Source organism: Colobus angolensis, unplaced genomic scaffold, assembly GCF_000951035.1.
Source record: "Colobus angolensis palliatus isolate OR3802 unplaced genomic scaffold, Cang.pa_1.0 Scaffold301, whole genome shotgun sequence".
NCBI classification, from domain to species: Eukaryota; Metazoa; Chordata; class Mammalia; order Primates; family Cercopithecidae; genus Colobus; species Colobus angolensis.
In genome coordinates, this window is record NW_012116278.1 from 1730455 (window position 1) to 1738914 (window position 8460).

Genomic DNA, 8460 nt, shown 5'->3' on the forward strand with positions numbered 1-8460 from the left:
TGTTTGTTTGTTTGTTTGTTTTTTTAAATGACACAATAATGTATTTATCTTGTTTGCCTTTCATTTTAGTTTTTTAAATTTTTAATTTTTTTCATGTTAAGATGACAGCAATAACTCTTTCCTGAGTTGTAAGGGAGGAAAAGGTAATTCCTGGCTTTGCCAAAAGAGATAAGTATGTCTAACTCCTAGAGTTATTGAGAGTATTAGAAATAACACGTGGCAATGGCTGGCACACATAATACTGATATGAGTTAACATTTGCTCGGTTACCGCATGGTCTAGATTCCATTACTAAGCATTTTCCACATGGAGGCCCAGTTAATCTTCAAAACAACTCTACAAAGTAACAGCTAATATTATCTGCACTTTACAGAGGGGAAAAGTGAAGCTTGGAGATACTAAGTAACTTGCCCAAGGTCATGCAACTAGCAGGTGCAATAGTCAGGATTTGACCAGGCAGTTTGATTCCCGAGTCCAGTGATCAACCATTGCAAAATAGTTCCTCAGTAAACATGTGCTCCCGCAGGTCGCTGCCCCAGGGCTCTAGAACGCTCCAGAATTGCTCTCCAGGTAGTTAGGGATGGAGAGAAATAAGGAATCAGAAAAATGGGAACTAAGGGTATGTGGACCTGTGAGTATATGAGTATGTGTGTGTGTATTGTAACAATACTTTTGGGCCTGTCATAATCACTAGTAGATCCCATGAAATTCTCATGAACAGAGCCATTTCACAATATGTAGGGCAGTCCCATACAGCAAATAATTTTCTCACTCAAAAGCTTCTTATTGCAGAGCAAATCTCCACTTGCCCCTTCTCCATGCTCCTCCTAAGGCTCCCCTCTTCACTTTTATTCCCCTCAAGTTCTCCCTGGATAATCATTTTCACTTGAGTTTGCAACTGTACAGAGAGGAGCGGATGGGGAGCTCCTCAGATCTGAAGCCTGGACTGCATCACCACCTTCAGTTAATCTTTGTGCAACCTTGGGGGAGTCCCTAACCCTCTCTAAGTGGTGGTCTCCGTATTTGCAAACCTTTCAGGTCACAGAACATGCAGGGAACTGAGACTTCACTTCCTCCTGTGGCTCTCAAACACTTTTAGTATTTTTAACTTTGTATTATGGAAATCTTCAATGGCACACCAAAGCATGAACAAAAATGTATTAAAGCTCCAAGGTTTAATCACTTGGTTTTGACAATTGTTAGCAGTCTGCTAATCTCTCACGTACAACTACCCCCAGAAAACCTTTTTTTTTTTTTTTTTTTTTCTGGAGCTTTTTAAACAAATAAACAAACAAAATAGACAAAATATAATTTTACCCACAAGTACTTCACTATGCATTTCTAACAAATTAGGATCTTTAAAAAAAACATAAGAACAATATCATGTCACACCTATCAAGATTAACAATAACTCCTCAGTGTCAGTCCACGTCCATTTAAACTCTTTGTAATGGAGGAACATATTCCTTTAAACAGAAGCTCGTAGAATCACACGATTTAAGTGGGATAAGGTGAAGGGAAGGAGAGAGACAGAGTCCTGCCCTTCACCCTTGTCCCAGAGGCGCCCTACGACTGGGGGGCACAGTTTGAAAGTCCCTATTTTACCCCTGACCCTCTTTTTGCATCCTGAGAACACTGAGGTCCAGAGAGAAGCGGTAAATGGTCAAGGTCATAAAGCAGTAAGTGGCAGGATTTGGCAGACTTACGAAGTCCCAACATCAAAGAACTCCAGTGAGGTCACAGGCATGAAAAGGTTTGCTAACTCCATAACTGTTTATCATCTACAGTATGAATGATGACAATAAAACACCTTTCCAGGAATGACCTTGATTGCACTAATCTTTCGCATCTCTCACCTTCTAGCTCCTCCTAACCATGCTGACCTGTGCACTGTGGTCTGACCTCAGCCAACAGCTTCGCCTGCCATTGTCTCACCTGGTTCCCATGACAGCCCATGAGATGGGGACATTGAGAGTAACCATCCCCCAAACCCTCTCCCCCGAGGCCCCAGTGGTTAAGTCAGAGACCACAGGTCACACAGCTCAGAGGAAGCCAAACCAGGACCTGAACTCTAACCTCCTAATTCCCACTTACAGATCTTCAAAAAAGCTAAGGAACTTACAAGTCAGTTCTCAGCTGCTGGCGTCAGAATCACAGTTGAGCATTTCCAGTAATTGCATCAAGGCAAGAAGCAGAGCTCTTACTGCCGTACGAAGAAAGTTAGGAGAACCTTAGGGAAAGGGAACTAAGTTCCAGAGAAGGGGCAGCGGGTGAGGAGAGAAATAGATGCCTACTGGATTCCTGAGCCCTCGGCCATAGGTAGGTAAGATACAAGCTGCTCATAGAGGGAGTCCTCCTACCTCTGGTACGTGGAGATTTTCTCTTTTCCTTATTGGAGACACCTGCAGCCAGTGCTGGTTTTACAGTGATCTCAAGGTGAGGGGTTTTGAAGTAATAGGAACACACATCTTTCTAAAGAACTAGCCCAGGGCAAAGTGAATGGTGAATGCCTCAGAGCTGGGCTTCCCTTTCTTATAATCCTTCTTCCTGTTCAAAGAGGCTTCTGTCTCCAAAACTCCAAGAGATTCATTTGACATCAGGCGCATCCTGTAAAGATGGGGACCACCATGGTCCCACACAGGAATGGCACTGGAAAAAATGAAATGTCAGGACCTGTGGCACCCAGGGGTTTGCAGTGAATGGAGGAATTCAGGATGGAAGAGGGGTCCTTCAGAGTTGGGGCACCGGAACTTTCCTAAAGGCTTAGCTACTACCCAGCTCAGTAAGCAGGGAACATCACTTCCCCTTTGGGCCTCTGTGGAACAAGGGGATGTTAGACTACATTGGTAATTACTTTCACTAGTGATCCTTCAACATTACTTGAGAAGGTTTTGGGCCAACCCGTTCCCAGGCCAACCCCAGACCCACAACATCAGAATCCTTGGGATGCAGCCTGGGCAAAGGATGTTTTAAAAGCTGGTTATTCCAGGTGCAGCCAGGAATGGGAAGTGCTGGACCAAATGATCTCTCAGACTATTTAGAGGGGACCACCTGTGAATACAGTTTAATTTTGTGTGGCCCTGGTCCTCAACTTTCCTGTTGCACAGTGAGCTGTTTGACCCAGATGATCACCGAGTTCATGTCCAGGCTGGCCATACACAACCCATACTCCCGAGTTCCGTATCTACGGACCTCAATTTTGCCTTCCTCTGTGCAGGGAATAATGGGAGGTGCTTTCCCAGGTTTCACAGCCTTTATCACTTCTAGTTGTTCACTGAGTGGCAGCTCAAGGGAAGGTGAGAGTTTGGGGAGCACCTGGGGAAGGAGCAAGAGGTCGACAGTAGATCTGTATGGCTTCCTTTTTTGGAGGTGCTTGCTCTCTCTGAATGCTAACTCGTTTTCCTGTTAACAGGCTCCAGTCGTTCTGGGCCTCCTTTGGCTCTTATTACTGAGGGGTCATCCTAGCATGTCAAAGAGGAGAAGATCAAAGTGAAAGAAAGGTATCTGAAGGAATCTAATTATTCCCCAAGATACATTATTTACTCTAGAGAGACTCCCCAGCAACTCAAGAAGGGAAGCCCTACAAACAGTCCCCACTTTTTGAAAGCCAAAGCCGGAAACTGGAAAAAGAGATGCAGCTACTTCCTAGATCTGGCTACCCTTGACCGAGTCCCTGATACAAGTTGACACTGCTCTGGGTACTTTTTGCAAGCTTATTTCATTGAAATATCCTGATGTCATTATGCCCATTTTATAGATGAGTAAACCAAGGGATAGATGGATGAAGTGACTTGACTCAAATCACACAGCATGTAAGAGAAATTCCAGCCTGTCTGTCCGATAATTTGATGTGAAAAGAAAAACAGACCTGCTAGGTGTCATCCGGGGCTTCAGTTGAGATTTATACCCATTTCTCATCCTCTTCAGTCTGTAGGTATATGGTCAACATACAGAAATGCAGAAAGGAATGGAAATGTTCCACAGAAAGATTAAGGAAGAGCATGTGAATCATTTCTTCTCTCTCCAGAAAGACTGCTGAAAGACGAAACAAGGACTTGGGTTCACATCTAGGCTCTGTCCACTGAGAACCTGTGGGACTTTAGACCAAGTCATTTCAACTCTCTGAAACTCAGATTCCTCTTTTGTGAAGTATAGGCAATGATACACACTTCTCAGGGTAGTTGTGAGGGCAAAACATGCAGGCACAAGGAAAGGGAGCACCCAGGTAGAGTTGAATTTCTTCATACCTTCAAGTGTTCCCCAGTCCAGAAAGCCAAGACTGAGATCTTTGGAAAATCATGTCTAATAAGAATGAAGTTTGTTGAGCACTTATTACATACGAAGTCCAGTTTTAAGTACCTTCCACATCCAAGTTCTCTTAGCATTTACACCACTCTATGAGATGAGTACTTGTGCCATCATCACTCTGTACATGAGGAAGGTGAATGAAATCCGGAGAAGTCAACTAGCTTGCTTGCCCAACTGTGTAACTAACTAACACAGTTAGTTAGGGGCAGAGATTCCACTTACGTAAGCTGGCTACTAAAACTGAGTTCTAACTATTACAATATTCTAGATCCCAGGTAGGACTACAGATATTGGGAGAAAGCCTTGTTAATATATGGACTCCTAGCCATGTACTTAAACCCAGCCTTCATTGTTACAGCAATGCTGAAGTGGAGAAAATGTGGGCACTCTTTTATGAAGGTTGGGTGGATACTAGGAATTGGGGGCTGCAGAAGGGAAGGAAAAAAAGATTCCTGGGAGTAACCAGCACACTTAATCCAGTCCAACCATTAGAACAAAAGAAAAAAGGCCAGCCAGCAGAGGTGCTGGGTGTGATTCAGGTAAATCCTTTTCTCTTCCTGAGCAGGAATTCCGAATCACTAAGGGAAGGGGAGTGGGACAGGGGTGGGAGGAGGGCAGTACTTGTGGGGTCCACATTTCACTTATCTAACAGGTCAGGAGAAACTTTAACAAGATTAACTGCTGCTCAAGGCCTCTGCTCGATGGAGCAAATTGAGTCTTTTGTTTTCCTTTTCTTTCGAACTGGAGGGGTATTGGGGAGGGCAGTTGGGGGATGAGGAACAGGGGTCTGGTTCCTCCTGCCTGGTGTGGTACAAAAGCAAAGGGATGTGTCAGAAACAACCCCCCATCCCCTGACTTGAAAAGGAACCCAAATTGCTATGCATGAAGGCTGAAGGCTGTGTGTGGGTGGTGGGTCCGTGTGGGGTGAGAGGTGATGGTGTTTATGAGACACATTCTCTCAGCGGTGCAGGGGGGCAAGGCCTGGAAGTCAGATGCCAGGGATTAAATCCTAGTTCCTGCCTCTGAGGAGCTGTGTCATCTAGCACACGCCCCTCCCCTCTCTGTGTGTCTCTCTCCCCATTCGGCCAAAAGGGAAACTGGCTTGGGTAACCTCTGAGGACCCTTCTCACAGTAGCCTTAAAGGATTCTTCAGTCCTGAAGACCATCCACGGGTGGAACCTCCAGAGAATCCTACACACAGGCACTTTCTAACTTTGGCTTTGTTTTTGCCTGCATAAGCCTTTCCTTTTTTTATGTATTAATATATATATTCTTCTCCTTTCCTTTCAGAAAAATAAAAGGCATGTTTTCTAAGCTTCAGAAGCAAACTGCTCCTTCGCTCCTTCCCCCGTCTCTCCGAGCGCCTGTCTGAACTGGTGTCAGTGAAGTTTGAACCGGGGCAGAAATAGCATCCCGGGCGGATCTGGGAGCATAGCCCGCCTACCAGGAGAGGCAAGGCCTGCCTCTGCCAGACGACAGACCCGGTTAACAGCACCGTAAAATTAGACCTTTACGAAACCCAATTGAATCCTGCAGCAAAGAGTGATGTAAGGCAGCCTGGCCTGACAGCAAGACAGCAACTCTCTGCCTGAAATAGCAGCGCGGTCCCTGCTGAGCGATGACTGCTCTCTCAAGATAGGTGACCAGGGATTCCTAGGAAAGTGGCAACGCCCAGCCAGAGAAAGCCAGCAGAGGTCAGGCAGCAAACTGGGCACCTGAGGTTGCAGTGAGAGGGTGAGCCTTAGCACCGGATCCTTGCTGCCCACCTCGATCCTGGCTCTCCCAGCCCAAACTTACATGAAGGAGGGAGCTGAAAAAGTACTTCTGCAAAGAACCTCTGTTTGTTTGCTTTTTAATTCAAGGAGAAGCAGGTTCTTTTTAGTCCAACAGCCTGTACCATGTGGAGGATATGCAGAATGAGTCTTTTCTGGCTCAGAGCCAGGTGTTTACACACGGCCAAATCTGGCTCCAACTCAACTAGGGGAGGGAAAAGAAATCCACCAGAATCCTCAGGAGAAAAGCTCCTGGCTTTCTGGTGCTACACGACAGCAGTGCTTTTTTTTTTTTTTTTTCGTTTTGAGAGGAATGTTATTTCCACACATAAAATGGACCAGGCATTTTATACAAGCAATAATAACCTAACGTCCCCCATCCAATTAAAGTATTTTACTGCAACAATCTTTGTGTGAGAGAGTGAATGAGTGCTCAAGAGAATGCGTGTGAAGAGAGAATGCCTGTCTGAATTATAGACATTTATAAAGCAGTCTCCTGTGGAATCCCAGGTGTTTTATATATATGTGTACATATGTATATACATGTATTTATGTAGACACACTTACATAGCTAAAATGCATTCACTACCCTTTCACTGATGATGCCTGCAGAACCCTGTGCTCTCCTCTCTCCAGGGAATGCCTTCCAAATCACTGGTACCACAGGTAAAGACTAGGAAAAACCAGACCTACAGATTAAAAAAGAATCACCTCCAAGCAGCAGTCTCTTGGCTTTTTCACATGTTTGGAAAGAGAACTCAACATACTACAGCCCTAAATTATCACCATCGTCATTATTATTAAGGATAACATCTCCTCTGTTCCAAATTAGACCCTCCTCTGGGTAAATAGGGCTTGCGAGTTAAAAGTGAATGAGTTCAGTTTCCTTCTTCTTCCCGGGAAAAAAAAAAAAAAGGAAAAATAGCAGGCGATGACGTCAGTTGTGGGTTGTTGGGGGGAATCACTGTATCGCTCTCCTTTGATAGCTGGAAAGCGGGGGCTTTGGGAGACGTATTCTTGGGATAGCAGCAGAGTGTATATCTCCTAAAGGGGTCTTCCTGTCAATTGGATAGTCAGTGCTACATCTGTGAAAGTCCAAGCCATGGAAAGACAGGAAGAAGCAGAATTGCCCGAAGAGCTCAGAGCTTTCCCTTCTAAGAAAGTGTGTGTGTGAGGGGGTGGGATCGCAAAACGCCTTCGCACGTTTCCTGGCTGCAGTGAAGGGGGAACCCCTACTCTCACTTTAAGACGTCCCAGGACATGGCAAGATTGTTTGTGCAGAAAGGGAATCTCCCAGACAGAAAAGGCAAAACTTTCCTTCTCTCTTCCAGCGCCGCCCCTACCTCCGCTCCCCAGTTTTATTAAAGGCATTTCCACAGATTCATTTAGAGGGGGAAAAATGGATGCTGGAGCATTTCTAAGGTTTGTAATCCTCGCAAAGTGTCCGGTTTCACTATAGGCTTTGCTGTGGAACAGCGAAGGGGAGAGAGAGGGAGGTTGAGGAGGGAGAACTCAAATTCATTACGGGCTCATAAAGTTCCAAATGAGAAAAGCGCCCCGTTTCGCAGCCGCGTCTGGGGAACGCTGGCGGGGTGTGCATTAGGAAGGTCTTGTCCCAGTCCCGAGTGACAGGCAATGGGCTTTAAAAGCTAGGACATAGGATGGCGGGAGGGGGTGAGGGTGAGTCCCAGAGGCAGGCTTCAATCAGTGAGCAACTTTGGGGCACTTCGAGGACTTCTAAGTCCTGGCGATTACAACAACCTTGCCCTTGCCGGCTTTCGGGGGAATGGGGCCTAATGTAGGGGAGTTACCCCTATTGAAACGTCAAAGAAATCAACGGTCCCCAAGTCTCCTTTCACAAGCATCTCAATTGGGTCATCCTCCCTTTCATCCCAAACGGAGAGAGTGCATCTGACCATTCGGAGCACGGGTTATGTGCCCTAGGCTCTCCGGGAACCAGCCCTCACTGGCCGAGGGTCCGCGGGGCCGCCAGGAGGACTCCCCAGGTTCCTCCCAGGGATCGGGCAGCGACGCCTTCCGAGTGTGCCCATTCCACTGATGGGGCAAAGTGAGGCTCTCAGCTCGCCCCAACGTCTCTGCAACGCTCGCGGGGCAGCTCCCGCACAGACACACCCGCAAGCCCCCGACCCGCCTGCCACCAGCACCCAGACACCCGCGCGCTTTTGGGGCCGCAGGGACGGTGCAGCGTCCGCCGGGGCGCCCTCGCCTACCTGTGATCACTGCCGGAGACCTCTGGCCCCCTTCCGCTCGCAGCCACACTTGCAGCGTGAACGCGTCCCGGGGCAGCTCGAGGTCGGCCCGGAGGCGCAGCTGCTCGCCTCGCCCGCTGAAATAGAGCGCCCGGCTCGGCGGGCTCGGC

General features: G+C 47.0%; 1 protein-coding gene across 1 annotated transcript in view; it reads right to left on the bottom strand.

The window, feature by feature from the left end:
• PAPPA (pregnancy-associated plasma protein A, pappalysin 1) overlaps window positions 1–8460 on the bottom strand; it is a 247651-nt gene extending 239191 nt beyond the window's left edge. Inside the window, exon 1 of the mRNA XM_011950062.1 lies at window positions 8312–8460. The gene's annotated coding sequence lies outside the window, so the exon portion shown is untranslated. The remainder of the gene's footprint in view (window positions 1–8311) is intronic.